We start from the raw sequence: 17680 nt of genomic DNA, 5'->3' as shown, positions 1-17680 counted from the left end.
CCCACATATTTGGTCAAACACAAGTCTAGGTGTATTGTAAAGGTATCTTATTTATTTTATTTTTAAGATTTTATTCCTTCATTTGACAGACAGAGATCACAAGTAGGCAGAGGGGCAGGCAGAAAGAGAGAGAGGGGGAAGCAGGCTTCCTGCTGAGCTGAGAGCCGGACTTGGGGCTCGATCCCAAGACCCTGGGATCACGACTAGAGCTGAAGGCAGAGGCCTAACCCACTGAACCACCCAGACGCCCCTGTAAAGGTATTTTAGATGAGATGAACATTTAAATCAGTAGACTTTGAGTAAAGCAGGTAATCCTTTATAAAGTGTATGGTTCTCATCCAGCCAGCTGACGACCTTAAGAGAAAAAGACTTAAGAGAAAAGAGGGAATTCTGCCTCCAGAATGCTTTCAGATTTAAGCTGCTGCAATGTCAACTTTTCCCTTGGTCTTCAGTCTTCCAGCCTGCAATCACATAGGCCAATTCCTTAAAAATTTCTCTCTCTCTCTCACACACACACACACACCCTCTGTCCCTATCTTCTCTCTTCCTCTCCATATACATACATCTTATTTTTTCCATTTCTTCGGAGAGCTCTGATTAATATGCTGTAAGGGGACTATTCAGTGGATGGACATCCTAACCATCATAAAGCCATTCAGCATGGCTTACATATGAAGTACACTAGCCACCATAACTGGGATGTTCCACTTGACACTTAAAGGAAGAGAAGATAAATCATTCCCCACCCCCCACCAAGGTAAATAAACCTTATAGCAGCTTTTATCCAGTCTATTAGGCTGTTTTCCTTGGAAATAATCTGTTATGTCTAGATCACTTATAACTAACTGTGTGTGATTGTTTAGTATGACCTGTGAGTCCTATATCAACTAAAGCATGTGTTTTTGCTCTGCAGCTTAAAAACCAAAGATACTGCCCCTAAATTAGTCACAGTACACCTTCTGTTTTAGTAAATGTTCTCCACGAAGCTGATAATACTGATCCACAAAATTAGACACCTCCTTGACACTATATCCTCTGTTTTTGGTAGTTTCTTGGTTTTGCTTTCCCTCCCTGGATTACCTTATTGGTGAACAGAGGTCATAGATGAATTGTCTGTTGTCTCAGTATGATTTTTCCTTTTAGGGGTAGATCTCAATCTAGTATCATAGCTCAACCTGACCAAAATCAGAGCTTGGCCCAGTGTTAGGATCTACCTTAGTACTCTTTTTTACTTTCATTTTAATTATTACAGAAAACAATAACCAATCATATATTTGGTGTGTTTCTTATTATTCTTCATTTCTTTTTTTAAATTATGTTCAGTTAGCCAACATACAGTACATCATGAGTTTTTGATGTAGTGTTCAACGATTCATTAGTTGTGTATAACACCCAGTGCTCATTGCCACATGTGCCCTTGTTAATACCCATCACTTGGTTATTCCATCTCCGCTTCCTTCTGTAACCCTCAGTTTAGTTCCTGGAGTCCAGAGATTCTCATGGTTTGTCTCCCTCTCTGAATTCCTCCAATTCACTTTTCCCTTCCTTCTCTTATGATCCTCTGTGCTATTTCTTACATTCCACTTAAGAATAAAACCATAAGGGTGCCTGGGTGGCTCAGTGGGTTAAAGCCTCTGCCTTCAGCTCAGGTCATGATCCCAGGGTCCTGGGATCGAGGCCTGCATCGGGCTCTCTGCTCAGCAGAGAGCCTGCTTCCCCCTCTCTCTCTGCCTGCTTCTCTGCCTACTTGTGTTCTCTGTCTCTCAAATAAATAAATAAAATCTATTAAAAAAGAATAAAACCATATAATTGTCTTTCTCTGCTTGACTTATTTCACTTAGCATAATCCCCTCCAGTTCCAACCATGTCGATGCAAATGGTGGGTATTCATCCTTTCTGATGGCTGGGCAATATTCCATTGTACATATGGACCACATCTTTATCCCTCCATCCACGGGAAGGGCATCTTGGCTCCTTCCATAGTGCATTTCTTTATGTATCTAGTCTGCCAACACCTTGAGAGTTGGGTCTATAATATCTAGATTTCACTGGCAGTTTTTACCTTTAGTAACCAGTAATAGTGCAGCTACAGTTTCCTACTATGGGTGAATAGAAAGCCATTCAGGTTTTTGTGTTTTTTTTAATGTTCAGTTAGCCAGCATATAGTACATCATTAGTTTTTGATGTGGTGTTCAATGATTCATTAGTTGCCTATAACACCCAATGTTCATCACAACACATGCCCTCCTTAAAAGCCATCCAGGAATGGGGCACCTGGGTGGCTCAGTGGTTAAGCATCTGCCTTTGGTTCAGATCATGATCCCGGGCTCCTGGGACTGAGCCCCACATCGAGCCCCTCACTGGGGTCCCTGTTCAGTAGGAAGTCCACTTTTCCCTCTCTCACTCCCCCTGCCTGTGTTCCCTCTCTCACTGTGTCTCTCTTTGTCAAATAAATAAATAAAATCTTTTTAAAAAAGATTTTATTTATTTATTTGACAGAGATTGCAAGTAGGCAGAGAGGCAGGCAGAGAGAGAGAAGGAAGCAGGCTCCCTGCTGAGCAGAGAGCCCAATGCGGGGCTAGATCCCAGGATCCTGGGATCATGACCTGAGCCTAAGGCAGAGGCCTTAACCCACTGAGCCACCCAGGCGCCCCATAAATAAATAAAATCTTAAAAAAAAAAAGCCATCCAGGTTAAAAAAAAAAAGGGAAGAAAAAAGAAAGCCATCCAGGAATCAAAGGCTCCTCATTCTCCCACCCTTTCATCTTTTTTCTTCCCAAACCACAAGTTTTAGTGATTCAGAATTGTTTCAAGAAGTCTTATCTTTTTTCAGACACCAGATACCTGGAGCAAGGCCAAACTTCACAGGTGAAGTGGGCAGTCCTCCATAAAACTGCTCTCACTTCAGACACCAGCTACAGGTTTGGGGGTTCTCAGGTCACCCTCACTTCTGACCACCTGGCTACAAATTGAGGGGTCCCCACTATCCCTTTAGGTTCAGTAATGTGCTAGAATAACTAACACAATGCAGGAAAACACTGTATTTATGACTTCAGCTTTATTACAACAAGAGGATAAAAATCAGAACCAGCCAAAGGGAGAGATGCATAGGGTGAGCTATGGGAAGGTCCTAATCACAGTGATGTTTTACCCTCCTGGCGCATCAATGTGTGACAATACACAGAACGTTGTCAGTCAGGGAATCTCACCTGAGTTTTGGTGTCCTAAGTTTTTATTGGTGTTTAATTATGTAGGCATGATAGATTAAATCATTGGTCATGTGGTTGAGCTCAGTCTCCAGCCCTTCTTTCTCTGGTGACTGGGTTGATATCACAAGGCTCAAAGCCCCAACCCTCTAGTCAGTGGTTGTTTTACTGGCATGGCAAGCCCCCATTCTGAGCCATCTTATTAGCACAAACAATCTAGGGCCCACCAGGAATCACCTTGTTAGCATAAATTATGAGATGTGCTCTGTGGGGTCCACCATGAATAATGATGACACTCCTATCACCTTGAAAATCACAAGGTTTTACAAGTTATCTCCTAAGAGCTGGGGACAAAGTCAGTCAAATTCTTTATTATATGCTAAATAACAGAAAATGCACATCATAAAAAAAATTCACCTTACTGGAATATTTCTAAATTTCTGCAATATAGAAAATGTACAGACAAATAGGGGAAAAGATGGTATAACAAACAATTCAATGTAAATTTAACAACTTAGACAAAATGAACCAATTCTTTTAAAGCCACAAATTAACAAAACTCAACCAATATGCAATAGATGACTTAAATAGTTCTTGAAAGAAATTGAACCTATCATTAATTACCTTCTAAAAAAAGATATCTCCTGGGACGCCTGGGTGGCTCAGTTGGTTAAGCAGCTGCCTTCGGCTCAGGTCATGATCCCAAGTCCTGGGATCGAGTCCCGCATCGGGCTCCTTGCTCAGCAGGGAGCCTGCTTCTCCCTCTGCCTCTGCCTGCCATTCTGTCTGCCTGCACTCGCTCTCTCTCCCTCTCTCTCTGACAAATAAATAAAATCTTAAAAAAAAAGAAAAAAAAAGATATCTCCAGGCCCAGGTGGTTTCACTGACAAATTCCACTATGTGCTTCAAGGACAATTAACACCAATCTATAATATCTCTTCCCAAAAATGGAGTAGGAAGGAACACTTCTCAACTGATTTTATGAGCCCACCATTACCTTGATAACAAAACCAAAGATACTGTTTTTTTAACAGTACAAAAAGAATCAAGTAAGAAAGAGAATACAGACTGATAAACTCCATGAACAAAAATGCAAAAACCATTTAAAAATTAGCAAATTGAATCTAGCAATGTCCAAGAAGAAAAAAAAATATAGTTCATGTGAGGTTTATTCCAGAAATGCAGTTAAAACTAATTTAATCCATTATATTGTCTATAAAAGAAAAAACATAATGACACCAATTGATGTGGAAAAAGTTTTTGGCAAAATTTAACATGAACTCAAGATAAAAAAAAAATCTCAGCAAACTAAGATTAGAACAGAACTTCCTCAAGCTGATAAAAGACATCCACACACACACACACACACAAAATCCTATGGTTCACAACATACTTAATGGTAAATAATAAAATGCTTTCCCCCTGAAGTTTAGGAACAAGACAAGGATGTTTACTCTTGCCACTTCTATTTGAAATTATAATAGAAGCCCTACCTAGTGTAATAACTCAAGAAAAAGAAACAAAATTATCCAGATAGGAAAAGAGGAAATACAACTGCTTATGTTTACAGATGACATGATATCTATGTAGGAAATCCCAGGGGATCTACAAAAAAATTCCTAGAACTAATAAATGAATCTAGGAAGGTCAAAATAATTGTATTTATATACACAATAAATATATAAATGAAAACCAAGAATTTTAAAACTAATGTAACTTATAATAGCTCCCCAAAATGAAATACTTATGCATGAATATAACAAAACATGTACTGGATCTATATTCTGGAAACTACAAAACAGTGATTAAAGAAATCCAAGAACACCTTGTTAAATGGAATAAACACAAATATACCATGTTCATGGATTTGGACACTCAATAAATACAGTAATTCTTCCTGATTTTTTTTTTTTTTTTTTTAGTGAGAGAGAGAGAGAGAGAGAGAGAGGGAGAGTGCATGTGTGTGGAGGTGCAGAAGGAGAGGGAGATAATCTTTAAGCATGTTCCATGTCCAGCATGTACCTGGACATGGGGCCTTATCTCACGACCCTGAGATCATGACCTGAGCTGAAATCAAGAGTCGGACCCCTAGCTGACTGAGCCACCCAAGCAAACTTCTTCCTGAAGTCTATAGATTTAACACAATAAAATTGAAGAGGCAGCAGGATTTTTTGTGGGTAAAGACAACATGATTCTAAAATTTATACCAAAAGTTGAAGGAACTAAAGTCATTAAAACAGTTTTAAAAAGAATAAAGTTGGAGACTTACTATAACACTACAGTAATTAAGGCAGTGTCATTAGTGAAGGGGTAAATCTAAAACAGTGGAACAGATAAGAGACTCCAGAAATAGACCCACAGAAGTATTGACAATTTTTTAAACATACTTTTTAGATGAAATTTAACATAATATTAACCACTTAAAAGTGAACAATTTAGTCACAGCACTGTCACAATATCATGTTAAGTATCACTTCTATCTAGTTTGAAAACATTTTCTTCACCCCCCCCCAAAACCTATCTGTACCCCTTAGAAAATTACTTCCCATCTGCCTCCCTGCAGGTCCTGGGGCCCACTGATTTACTTTCTATCTCTATGGATTTATCTGGTCTGGAAATTCCATAAAAATCAGATCACACATTATGTGACCTTTGTGTCTGGCTTCTTTCACTTAGCATAATGTTTTTGAGATCCATTGATGTTTTAGCATGTGTCAATACTTCATACATTTTAATACATATTTAATTTACTTATTACAGAGAGAGAAAGAGACCATGAGAGGGGGGAGAGTCAGAAGAAGAAACAGACTCCCTGCTGAATAGGGAGCCTGATGTGGGACTTCGATCCCAGGACCCTGGGATCATGACCTGAGCCGAAGACAGATGCTTAATAGACTGAGGCACCCAGGTGCCATTTTTAAGGCCATTTTTAAGGCTGAATAATATTTCATCAGATTTGTGTGCCACAATTTGTTTATCCATTCAAGCGTTGATGGACATTTGAGTTGTTTCCACCTTTTGGCTATCGAAATTGTGTTTACCTGCGGTATTTCTTTGAATACCTGGTTTCATTTCCTTTCAGTATATAACTTGGAGTGGAATTCCTGGGTCACATGGGAACTCCATACGTTTAATTTTTTGGGGAACCGCCAAAATATTTTCCACAGTGGCTGAATCTTACATACCCACCAGCCATAGCCATCCTGATGGGCGTAAAGTAGTATCTCATTGTTTTGTGTTTTCCTAATGACTAAGAGTGTTGTCTACCTTTTCATGAGCTCTACTAGTTGTGAATCTTTTTTGGAGAAATGACTATTAAAATCCTTTGTGTATTTTAAAAGGTAGATTGTTTGTTGTTGAGTTGTGAGAGTTGTTTGTGTATTTTGGATATTAGACCTTTATCAAATATATGATTTGCAAATGTTTTCCCCATTCTCTGGGTTATCTTTTCATTTTCTTGATATCTTTAATGCACTAATGTTTTTACTTTTGATGAAGTTCTATTTATCTATTTTTTTCTTTCTTTCTGGTACTTCTAGTGTCATAGTTAAAAATCCAATGCCAAATCCAAGATCATGAATATTTACCCCTACATTTTCTTCTAAGACTTTTATAGTTTTAGCTCTTACATTTAGATTGTTGATTTATTTTGAGTTAATTTATCTGTATGATATTAGGTAGAGGTCCAACTTCATTCTTTTGCATGTGGATATCTAGTTGTTCCAGCTCCTTTTTTTTTTTCAGCTTTATTGAGGTATAATTGATAAATAAAAATTGTATATATTTAAGATGTACAATGTGATGTTTTGATATATGTGTATATTGTGAAATGATTACCACAATCATGTAATTTAACATCTCCATCACCTCACATAGTTAGGTACTTTTTATGGCGAAAACACTTAAGACAAAATCTTTTAGCAAATTTCAAGTATATAATGCGGTATTATTATTTTTAAAATTGAAGTATAGTTGTCATACAACTGTTTGTTGCAACATACCGAAATTAATTTCAGTTACACAGTATACATTTCATAATATACATTGTGAAATGCTTGCTACAATGTGTAGTTATTATCTGTCATCATACAAAGTTATTACATTACTATTGACTATATTTCCTATGCTGTACTTTTCATCCCTGTGACTTACTTATTTTTTAAAAGATTTTATTTATTTATTTGACAGAGACACAATGAGAGAGAGAACACAGGCATGGGGAGTGGGAAAGGAAGAAGCAGATTTCCTGCTGTGCAGGGAACCTGATGCAGGGCTTGATCCCAGGACTCTGGGATCATGATCTAAGCCGAAGGCAGACGCTTAGCAACTGAGCCACCCAGGTGCCATAGGACTTACTTATTTTATAGAAAGTTTGTACCTCCTAATCTCCTTCACCAATTTCACTTATCTCCTTCCCCCACCCTTCCATCTGGCAACCACCAGTTCTCTGTATTTATGAGTTTGTTTCTGTTTTTTTTTTTTGTTGTTGTTCATTTGTTTTCTTTTTTAGATTCCACATAAGTAAGATCATATGGTATATATCTTTCTCTGTCTGACTTATTTCACTTAGCCTAATACCCTCTAGGTCCAATCTTCCTGTCTGCAATCCAGTATTATTAAGTATAGTTACTAGGCTGTACATTAGATTTCCAGAACTCATTCATCCTGCATAACTAAAACTTTATGCCCTTAACCCACATCTCCCATTTCCCCTGGCAATCAATAAGCCCCCTCCACGTGCCTTCCCACCCCTTTCCCCAGTCCCCTGGGCTGCAGTGGCTGCATGAATGACACCCTGGAGGAGGGCAATCCTGTAGTCATGTGTACTGAGTGCTGCCTTTGGGGGCTGCGCTTGCCTCCCTGGAAGGGCAGGGGAAGCCGCTGCATGCCCTGATGCAAGGTCATGGGATTAGAAATTTGCTTCAATGAAAAGAGCCACAGAGAGCAAGCCAAGACTGAGAGACGCCCATGAGCTTGAGCTACCACCACCCTCTGAGACAGCAGCGGGAACCTACTCCCCCAAGATCTACTGGCCCAAACACACTTGCATCTCTGAGCTGAAGGCCTAGGTAGTGAAGAAAGACTGGCGGAAGAAGCTGATCCAGTTTAAGTTTGTGTGGGGAGCTCAGAACACTGCCCCCCTGCCCCCCCCCCGCCCCTTGCACCTGAGATGAGACAGGAACCTGAGCAGGGCCCCTGCTGTGGACATACAGATGTCCTCTTGCAGATGGTGCCCTGTGCTGTGTACCTACCCAGCGGTGACCACAAAGGATTCTATAAAAGAAAGCAGTACAAGCCTTCCCTTGGCCACACATGTGGCATCTGCTTGTGTGTGGACGAGAACAGGGTGAAGCTGCCAGGCATGGAATTTGTTGAGGGGACTTTCCTCGTCACATCTTTTATTTACTTATTTTTTGACTCATTTATTTATTTATTTGAGAGAGAGAGAGAGTGCACACACGAGTGGGGTGGGGGCAGGGAGATAGAGAGAAAGAGAATCCACAAGCAGACTCCCAGCTGAGCACAGAGCCTGACATGGGGCTCGATCCCTGGACCTTGAGATCATGACCTGAGCTGAAACCAAGAGTCGGATTCTTAACCGACTGAGCCACCCAGGCGCCACTCAGTGTCACATCTTTGATAGCAGCAACTTTGAGTGATGAATCACTCACCCTTCCCTTGTCCCATCCCACCCCCAGTCTTAACTCCAGCAAGTCTCCCTCTACCTGGGGAAGCTACTTGTTTAATCTTACTTAAGGGTAAATATATATATTTGAGGAAACTGAGGACCTTGGAATCTCTGGCATGGTCTTCACTTTGAAAAATGGCAACAATGGTGATGCAAAGAGCTAAGGAAAACCCCCTGCCCCCTTTCAAATGGTTTTCTTTTTAAGGCAAGGGAACAAATGGAGGAAGGGAAGAGAGGAGGAACAAGAGAAAGAGAAGGGAGGAAACCACACGTGTAGGAGAGAGGAAAAGATTGTTAGAAAAAGGAAAAGAATTATGGGTGGGAAGGAAAGACCACCTGGAACATGGTTGGATTCACCTTTCTGTCCAGCCCTGGCTGGAGCTGGGGAGACGTTTGGGCACTAGAAGGTGTGGCCCAAGATGTGGCATTCAGTGACACATCTGGAATTTTCCCAGTTTGGATTGGTCAGGAGGGGGAGAAAGGAAAAGACAAAAGGTATCAGTGTGTCTCCTGGATCTGTCTCCTCCTCTTGTTAGCAATTTGGATGGCTTGAACCCTGTCCTTCCTTTTCTCTCACCCTGCAGAGTCTCTCTCCCTGCAAATTTATAACAACCAACGTGTATTTCCATTCTTCTCAAAACAAGGCAAATGAATAACCTAGTGATATTAGATAGGTTTTCCTGAGCAGCTACATAAATATTAAATATGTATATATTTCACTCCCTGTACAGACTTCTAGAGATCAATACATACTCCAATAATGGGGAGACTTGTTTTTCCATGGTAACTAAAAATACCTACTGAAACATGTGGCTTCAGCCCCTCACTGCATTCAGTTCACAACTAGTGCAGCCTCTGTCAAGGAAGAGAGATTGAAAAAAATTGTACTCATCTACAAGATTCCAGTAGTCATATATGGGCATATAAATCTACTTTCCTTATTCCTTTCTCTTTCAAAGGTTTGTATTAACTTTTCAAAGTAGTTCTCATTCACTCTTTCTCTCTCTGTCTGTTAAATAAATAAAATCTTTTTTTAAAAAAGGAGGGGGCGCACCTGGGTGGTTCAGTTTGTTAAACATCTGCCTTCAGCTCAGGTCATGATCTCAGGGTCCTGAGATCGAGCCCCTGTATCAGGCTTCTTGCTCAGCAGGAAGCCTGCTTCTCCCTCTTCCTCTGCTCCCTCCCCTGTTTGTGCTCTCTCTCACTCTCTTTGTCAAATAAATAAATAAATAAATAAAATCTTTTTAAAAAAGTAGTTCCTGGGGAGCATGGGTGGCTCAGTCATTAAGTGGCTGCCTTCAGTTCAGGTCATGATCCCAGAGTCCTGGGATCGAGCCCCGCATCAGGCTCTTTGCTCAGCAGGAAGCCTGCTTCTTCCTCTCCCACTGCCCCTGCTTGTGTTCTCTCTCTTGCTGCCTCTCTCTCTCTCTGTGTGTTGAATAAATTTTTAAAAATCTTAAAAAAATAGTTCCTATGGAGGAATTAAGGAGCTTCCTCATTTTGGGGAAGGAAAACTCATATTCTTCTAATATAACACATAATAGTAGTTTTGCCTGCCTCCCATGAGCAACAAGCTCAATTCTTTGTGGACCAGTGTTGGATTTTTAAATGATTTCCCATGTGCACGTGTGTTCATATGTACCACCAAGACAGGTAGATAGGAGCACTCAGTGGTACACTCACCGTGCTTCCCAATACAACCCATTGTACCCTTCCAAACTTCTGGAAGTAACTATTTCTGGGCACCACACCAAAGGAGCCAAACAGGTCTGAGTTTGACCCACTGGTCCTGCCTTTCCATTTCATCTGAACAGAACTTGCATTCTGAAAGCCTCTCTCAGTCTTCACGCTGGCAGGGCAAGAGAGAGATGAAAAAGAGAGATGGCAAAGAGATAGATGGAGGTTAAAAGGTTTAAATACAGGGAAGCAGTAAAATTGTTCAGGTCAGAGTAAATGGAGTGAAGGGATGGAGGGCTGGAAGAAAAGAGGGTCGACTGCCCCATTCTAGCTTTGGAGCAAAGCAATAGAAAGGGGGACAAAGCCAAGAGAAAGTTCCTTGGATTCCCACCCTATAAGCCTTCTGGGATTCAAGAGGAAGGAGAGGGGAAAATGAGGGAACAGGATATAAGAGAGAAATGAGTTGAATCCAGGCCATAAAGCCAGGGAAGGTGAGTACCTTTGGGTGGGTTCTAGACTTTAGAAGCTGGATGGGAACAAGTATCAGCAGAGACTGCTTATGCTTTGGAAGGGACAGGACCACATACTTAGATAGCCATCTTCATCTTACAATGAGGAACTGAAGCCAAAGAGTCTTTCAAGCTCTTCATCCACTCTGGCCAGTCCATGTTTTCTCCCTGGGGGTGGAGGATGGAATAAAGGCCCAGGACAGCCAGGGAAGGGATATTTCAGAGATGCTGTCATTTGACAGCCAGATCCTGAACCAAGAAAATTCCCATTCTCCACTGACCCCCTCAATAAATTGGCAGCTTCTGGCTGTCCTCTGAGGCTGGAGATAGCCTGCCAGGAAAGGGGGTTTGGACACGGGCAAAGGAGACTTTTTCTCTCTGTGAACACAGCTCTATCCCTCTTTCCTGATGGCATGGCACCATGGAGACCACTTCTAGTGCCAAACTTGGGACAATGAAGAGAGACAACGAAGAAGCAATCATTTACTTCAGTAGTGAAAAACTTGCAGCTGTGGGACTTGGGGGATGTCTCCTACCCCTCCGGACAGGACAGTTGGCTGGAATGGAAGTGGTGGCTCGTCATAGGACAAAGGGCCTGATGGGGGTGGCAGCCCTGAGGACCTGCTGTGTCACCATGCCTCATCTCTGCACCGTTGTCCCCAAAACCTGAACTCACATTTCTATAGCTAAGCCAGTATTGTAAACTTTCCCCACTTCGCTCTTCTTTCTTTGGATCTTGAACAGTCATCTAACGGGAATCTGCCAAGTGGATACTGGGGTACCATTTCCCCTAAGAAAAGACTCCACCAAGAATTATGTACTCCACTTCCACCAATGCCTGGATCTGGTTCATGAGAGGGGGCTCCCCCAACCCTCACTGTTTACTGGACTTTGAATGGGGCTCTGCCCCTTACATTGACTCTTTGCTGTCAGCCATAAGGTAGAGAATAATGGCCTGGTTTAACACCACCAAACTCTCCAAGTTTCCAAAGTTCATGCTGACTAACCGAAACCTGTGATTCTCCAGTGCTTGTGGTGAGTGATTCTGATCAGCTGACAACTCCCTAGAGGACACTGAACCTTTATAACGGATGTAACCAAACTTCCCAATGGTACGTCTGGCCTGACCCTAGAGTGGGGAGATCAGGGGGAGAGACTCACTGAGGAATATGGAGCCCCTCCCTTTGGCAGGGTGGAAGGAAAAGTGGGTGTGGCATGCTGCCAGCCTGTGAAGTCCTGAGTAGGGAGGTATCTGTTCTATTTGCTCACCTAGAAGACTTAAACTCCGGATTTTCTATGACCTCAATTTGAAATGTTGCCTCCCACCAAAACAGAAGGTCTCTTTCCATTCCCCTTGTGACTCATGCCTTATTCTGCAGGAGTGGAGAAGATACATATTGTTCCCTCCTACTGCCAGGTGGCTGAAGGAGGCTTCACCAGGGTTTTCCCCAGAACTGCCCTACCCACCCAAGCAAATGGGGCATCTGGGAAAGAAGAGACTTAAAAGTTTCTTGGACAGGCAGACCTGGAGACACTCAACCCCTGCACAGGGGAAGAAGGGAGGCCCTGAGTGGTCACACCTCCTTTCCCCCCTTGCCCATTTTCTCATCACCACTGCTGTGGTTTCCATGGTAACTCTGCAAAATTAATCTCCTCTGGGGAAAAGTGGGCCTCAACCACCATTTTCTTACCACCTAGTTCATTAGCAGTGACAGCGGCAGCGATAGGTGCCACAGCACCTGCCAAAGTGGGACAGTATTCCCCCCTCTATCCACTTAGCTCCCTAGAGGTCTCCAGTTCGGAATGGGAACTTCAAAGAGGAGTGGACCAAGGAGAGGGAACTCCCTGGTCTTGGAGAGGAATTTTTGGGCTTCCAAGAGAAAGGAGGCTATGTTTGGGAGAAGTGGTGTGGGACAAAGGAAGACGTTTTCACCAGTCTGGGTGTTGTACTGTCTTTTATTTTTAAAAAACACTAAAGTACAAGCATTGTTTTGCACTTTTCTCCACTTATTTTTCTCTTAAGTTCTTATTTCTTTCTAGAAACCTACTTTCTTGGTTTTCTAATGGTGTATGTAGTTTGGAGATTTCCACAGACTCTGGCTTCTTCTCTTTAACTCTTCTTGGATAAGGAAAGAGAAGGTGGAGAGGGTCACATAAGAAGGGGTTCCCAGCACTGCTGTGCCCACTCATCCCACTTTTCTGGTCCCTGGTCACCAGCTTGAGTCCCATATCTTCCATAGTCATCACCACCCCACAGTAGCCCACATGGAAAACAGTTGTCAGACAAGATTCCTTCGGATTCTGTAAACAGATAATTTTACTTCTCTCTTTCCAGTTTGGATGCCTTTTGGTTCTTTTTCTTGCCTAGTTATTCTAGATAGATTTTTTTTTTGCAAGTAAGAAAAAAACATAAAATTTGCCACGTTAACCATTTTTAGGTTTATGGGAGAGTAGTGTTCACTCTTTGCATCCCGTCGTATGACAGATGTCTAGAACTTTTTTCATCTTGCAAAACTGAAACTCTATATCTATCATACAACTCCTTTCCTCTGCCTGGACCTTAGCAAACACCATTCAGTTTTCTATTTCTTTTTTTTTTTTAAGATTTTATTTATTTGACAGAGAGAGAGAGAGAGATCACAAGTAGGCAGAGAGGCAGGCAGAGAGAGAGAGGGGAGGAAGCAGGCTCCCCGCTGAGCAGAGAGCCTGACGCGGGGCTCAATCCCAGGACCTGGGATCATGACCTGGGATCATGACCTGAGCTGAAGGCAGAGGCCTTAACCCACTGAGCCACCCAGGCGCCCCCAGTTTTCTATTTCTAAGAATTTGGCTACTTTAGATAACCGATGTAAGTGGAACTATGCGGTATTTATCTTTTTGAGACTGGTTTTATTTCATTTACTGTAACAACCTCAAAGTTTACCCATATTATAGCATGTGACAGGTTTTCCTTCTCTTTAAAGTGCTGATTAATATTCCATCGTACATGTAGACAATATTTTCTTTAACTATTCACCCATTGATGGACATTTAGAGGTAGACATCCATCTTTCAATTATTATGAATAATTTCACAATGAGCATGAGTGTGCAAATATCTCTTCAAGATCCCATTTTCAATTATTTTGGATATATAACCCCAGAACTGGGGTTGCTGGATCATGTGATAATTGTGTTTTTAATATTTTGTGGATGCTCCCTACTGCCTTCCATAGTGCTGCACCATTTTGTATTCCTGCCACCAGTGCACAAATGTTCCTATTTCTTCATACCCTCGCCAACACTTGTTATTGTATGTTTTGTTTTTTGATAGTAGCCATTCTAGCAGGTGTGAGGTTTTGACTTGCATTTCCCTGATGATCAGTGATGTTGAGGATCTTTTTCATATTCTGGGCCATTTGTATATCTTCTTTGGAAAAATATCTATTCAAGTCCCTTTCCATTTAAAAAATAATAAATGATTTTTAGAGCGGTTTTAGGTTCATGTGCTAAAATCAAACAGGGTTCCTGTATATCCCTTGTCCATAGGCATGCACAATGTCTCTCACTTTGGACATCCTTGCACCATGGTGGTTATTTGCTGAAACTGATGAAGCTACATTGGCACATGATTATCACCCAAAGTCCATAGTTTACTTCAGGATTCACTCTTGTTGTTGTACGTTCTACAGGTTCTGACATATGCGGAATAACATGTATCCACCATTATAGTATCATACATAAAATTTCATTGTCCTGAAAACTTCTCATGTTCTGTCTACTCATCCTTCCCTACTGTCTAATTACTGGAAATCCATCTTTTTTTTTTTTTTACTCTCTCCATAGTTTTACAGCAGAATCATACAGTATGTAGCTTTATCTGATTGGCTTCTTTCACTTAGTAATATGCATATTAGTTTCCTTCATGTCTTTTTCTTTTTTTTTTAACTTGACAGAGAGAGAGAGAGAGAAAGAGAGAAAGAGAGCACAAGCAGGGGCAAGCAGGAGATGGACATGCAGGCTCCCTGCTGAGCAGGGAGTCCAATGCGGGTCTTTATCCCAGGACCCTGGGATCATGACCTGAGCAGAAGGCAGAGATTTAACTGACCAAGTCCCTCAGGCATCCCTGCTCCATGTCTTTTTATGACTTGATAGCTCGTTTCTTTCTAGTGTTGAAAATATTCCATTTTCAGGGTGTACCATGGTTATCCGTTCACCTACTAAAAAACCTCTTGATTGTTTGCAGGTTTGGGCATATATGAATAAAGTTGCTATAAATGGCTGTGTGTGGATTTTTGTGTGGACATAAGTTTTCAGTTCATTTGGATACATACCAAAGAGTATAATTGCTGGATCTTAAGGTAAGAGTATGTTTAGCTGGTCTCCCAGTTTGGCTGTACCATTTTGCCTTCCCCCCAGCAGTGAATGAGAGTTACCATTGGTCCACATTTTTGTCAGCATCTAGTGTTGTCAGTGTTTTGCCTTTTGGTGGTTCTGATAGGTGTGTTGGGATTTCTCATAGTTGTTTTAATTTGCAAATTCCCCGATGACGTATGCTGTTGAGCATGTTTTCATATGCTTACTGACCCTTTATATCTTTAGTAAGGTGCCTGCTGAGGTCTTTCATCCATTTTTAAATTAGGTTGTTTTTTATTGTTGAGTTTTTTTCAGCTTTATTGAGTTATAATTAACAAAACTGTAAGATACTTAAAGTATATATCTGTTGGTCAAGAGGTTAAAAACTTCCAGTTATGAGAAGAATAAGTTCTGGGGATCTAATTTAAGCATGGTGATTATAGTTAATACTGTATTATATAATTGAAACATGTTAAGAGAATAGATCTTAAGTATTCTTGCCACCCAAGAAAAGTAATTATGTGACATGATGGAGATGTTAGCTAATGTTATAGTGGTAAACACTTTGCAATAATAAAAGTGTATCAAATCAACACATTGTACACCTTAACCTCATTCAGTATTATATGTCAATTTTTTCTCAATAAAACTGGAGGGCACGTAAAAGCCTAAAATTTGTGAAGCAAAATCTGATAGAACTGCAATGAGAAATAGATGAATCCACAATTATAGTTTAGACTTCAACGTCTCTCTACCAGAAATGGACAGATACAGCAGGGAGAACATTAGTAAGGATATAGTTGAACTCAACAGCACCACCAATCAACTGGATATAATTGTCATCTACAGACTACTTCATCCAACAAGAATAGATTACACATTCTTGTCAAACTCACAGGGAACATTTGCCAAGACAGATCATATTCTGGGCCCTAAAACACAATTTAGCACATTTAAAATAATAGAAATCATGTAATGTCTGCTCTCAGACCACAGTGGGATTAAACTAGAAATCAATAACAAAACACTCCCAAATTTCTTCTTAGTTCTTTTTTAAAAAAAAATTTTCTCTTTGTTGAACTTCTCATTTTGTTCTTGTATTGTCTTCTGATGTAGTTAAATTATTTATCTGTAGTTAAATTATTCTCTTGTAGTTCTGTGGACAATTTTTTTAAAGATTTTTTATTTATTTATTTGACAGACAGAGATCACAGCAGGCAGAGAGGCAGACAGAGAGAGAGGAAGGGAAGCAAGCTCCCTGCTGAGCAGAGCCCGATGCGGGGCTCGATCCCAGGACCCTGGGATCATGACCTGAGCCGAAGGCAGAGGCTTTAACCCACTGAGCCACCCAGGTGCCCTCTGTGGACAATTTTAATGCGATTCTTTTGAATTCATTATCAGAAAATTCTTCGATCTCCATTTTTTGGTGGGGGGGGGCAGTTACTGGCGTTTACCGTATTCCTTTGATCATGTCATGTTTGACTGATTCTTCACTATCCCCATTGTGTTACATGTGCATCTGCACATTTCAAGAAGTAATCACCTCTTCCAGATTTTATGGATGGATTTCAGTAAGGGAAGTCTTTCACCTGTGGGTGGGGGCATGCTGGAGCACGCTGTGATCGCAGGTCTAGTGGTCCAGGGTGCTAAGTGTGGGAGCATGTGATGACACATTCGGTGACATGACATGGGTGTGATGTCTCTTCAGCTCCTGCCACTGACGTTCATAGCATCCACTGTGCAGTCCTTGGCAAGGACTGGGGGGGACTCTCTAGCAGCTGCAAGAGCTGTTGGTGTCCTCAGTGGTACCCCCAAGCCTGGTGGCTAGGGACCAGTGTGGGTAGCGTTGGTGGCCAGGGCCAGCAGTCTGCCTACCAGGGCCAAGTGCATGTGCCTGTACAGTGGCAGGGGCTGGTTGCAAACACACCAGTTGTGGGGGGCGCAGGGGAGGCAGCAAGGGCTGGGACCCACTGTGGGCTCATTGGCAGCTGCAGAGGCCCTGGCTGTTGGTGTGCTCTCCCTTGGCTGTCTGGTCTTACTCAAAGTGTGTGCATGGTGCTGGAGGCCATCGAGGGGCATCAGGTCAGTGGTGTGCAAGTGCACAACTTAAGGCACTAGTTTTCCAATGCACTTGTAGTGGTTAGGGTCAGCCGTGGGAATCCAGGTTGGCATCTTGCACTAGTGTAGTCACAGAGGACTGGGCTGCCTGCTGGGGTGGTTTCCATACTCCAGTAGGGATTGGAGGTGGGAGAGAGCAGGGAGAAG

The 17680-nt window shown here is 41.7% G+C and overlaps 1 pseudogene; it reads left to right on the top strand.

Moving 5' to 3' along the window:
* The first annotated feature begins 7989 nt into the window (after positions 1–7989).
* Positions 7990–8911, top strand: LOC125091477 (insulin-like growth factor-binding protein 5; annotated as a pseudogene).
* The last annotated feature ends 8769 nt before the right edge of the window (positions 8912–17680 follow it).

Source organism: Lutra lutra, chromosome X (assembly GCF_902655055.1).
Source record: "Lutra lutra chromosome X, mLutLut1.2, whole genome shotgun sequence".
Taxonomy (NCBI): domain Eukaryota; kingdom Metazoa; phylum Chordata; class Mammalia; order Carnivora; family Mustelidae; genus Lutra; species Lutra lutra.
This window is presented reverse-complemented; position numbering and strand designations above follow the sequence as displayed.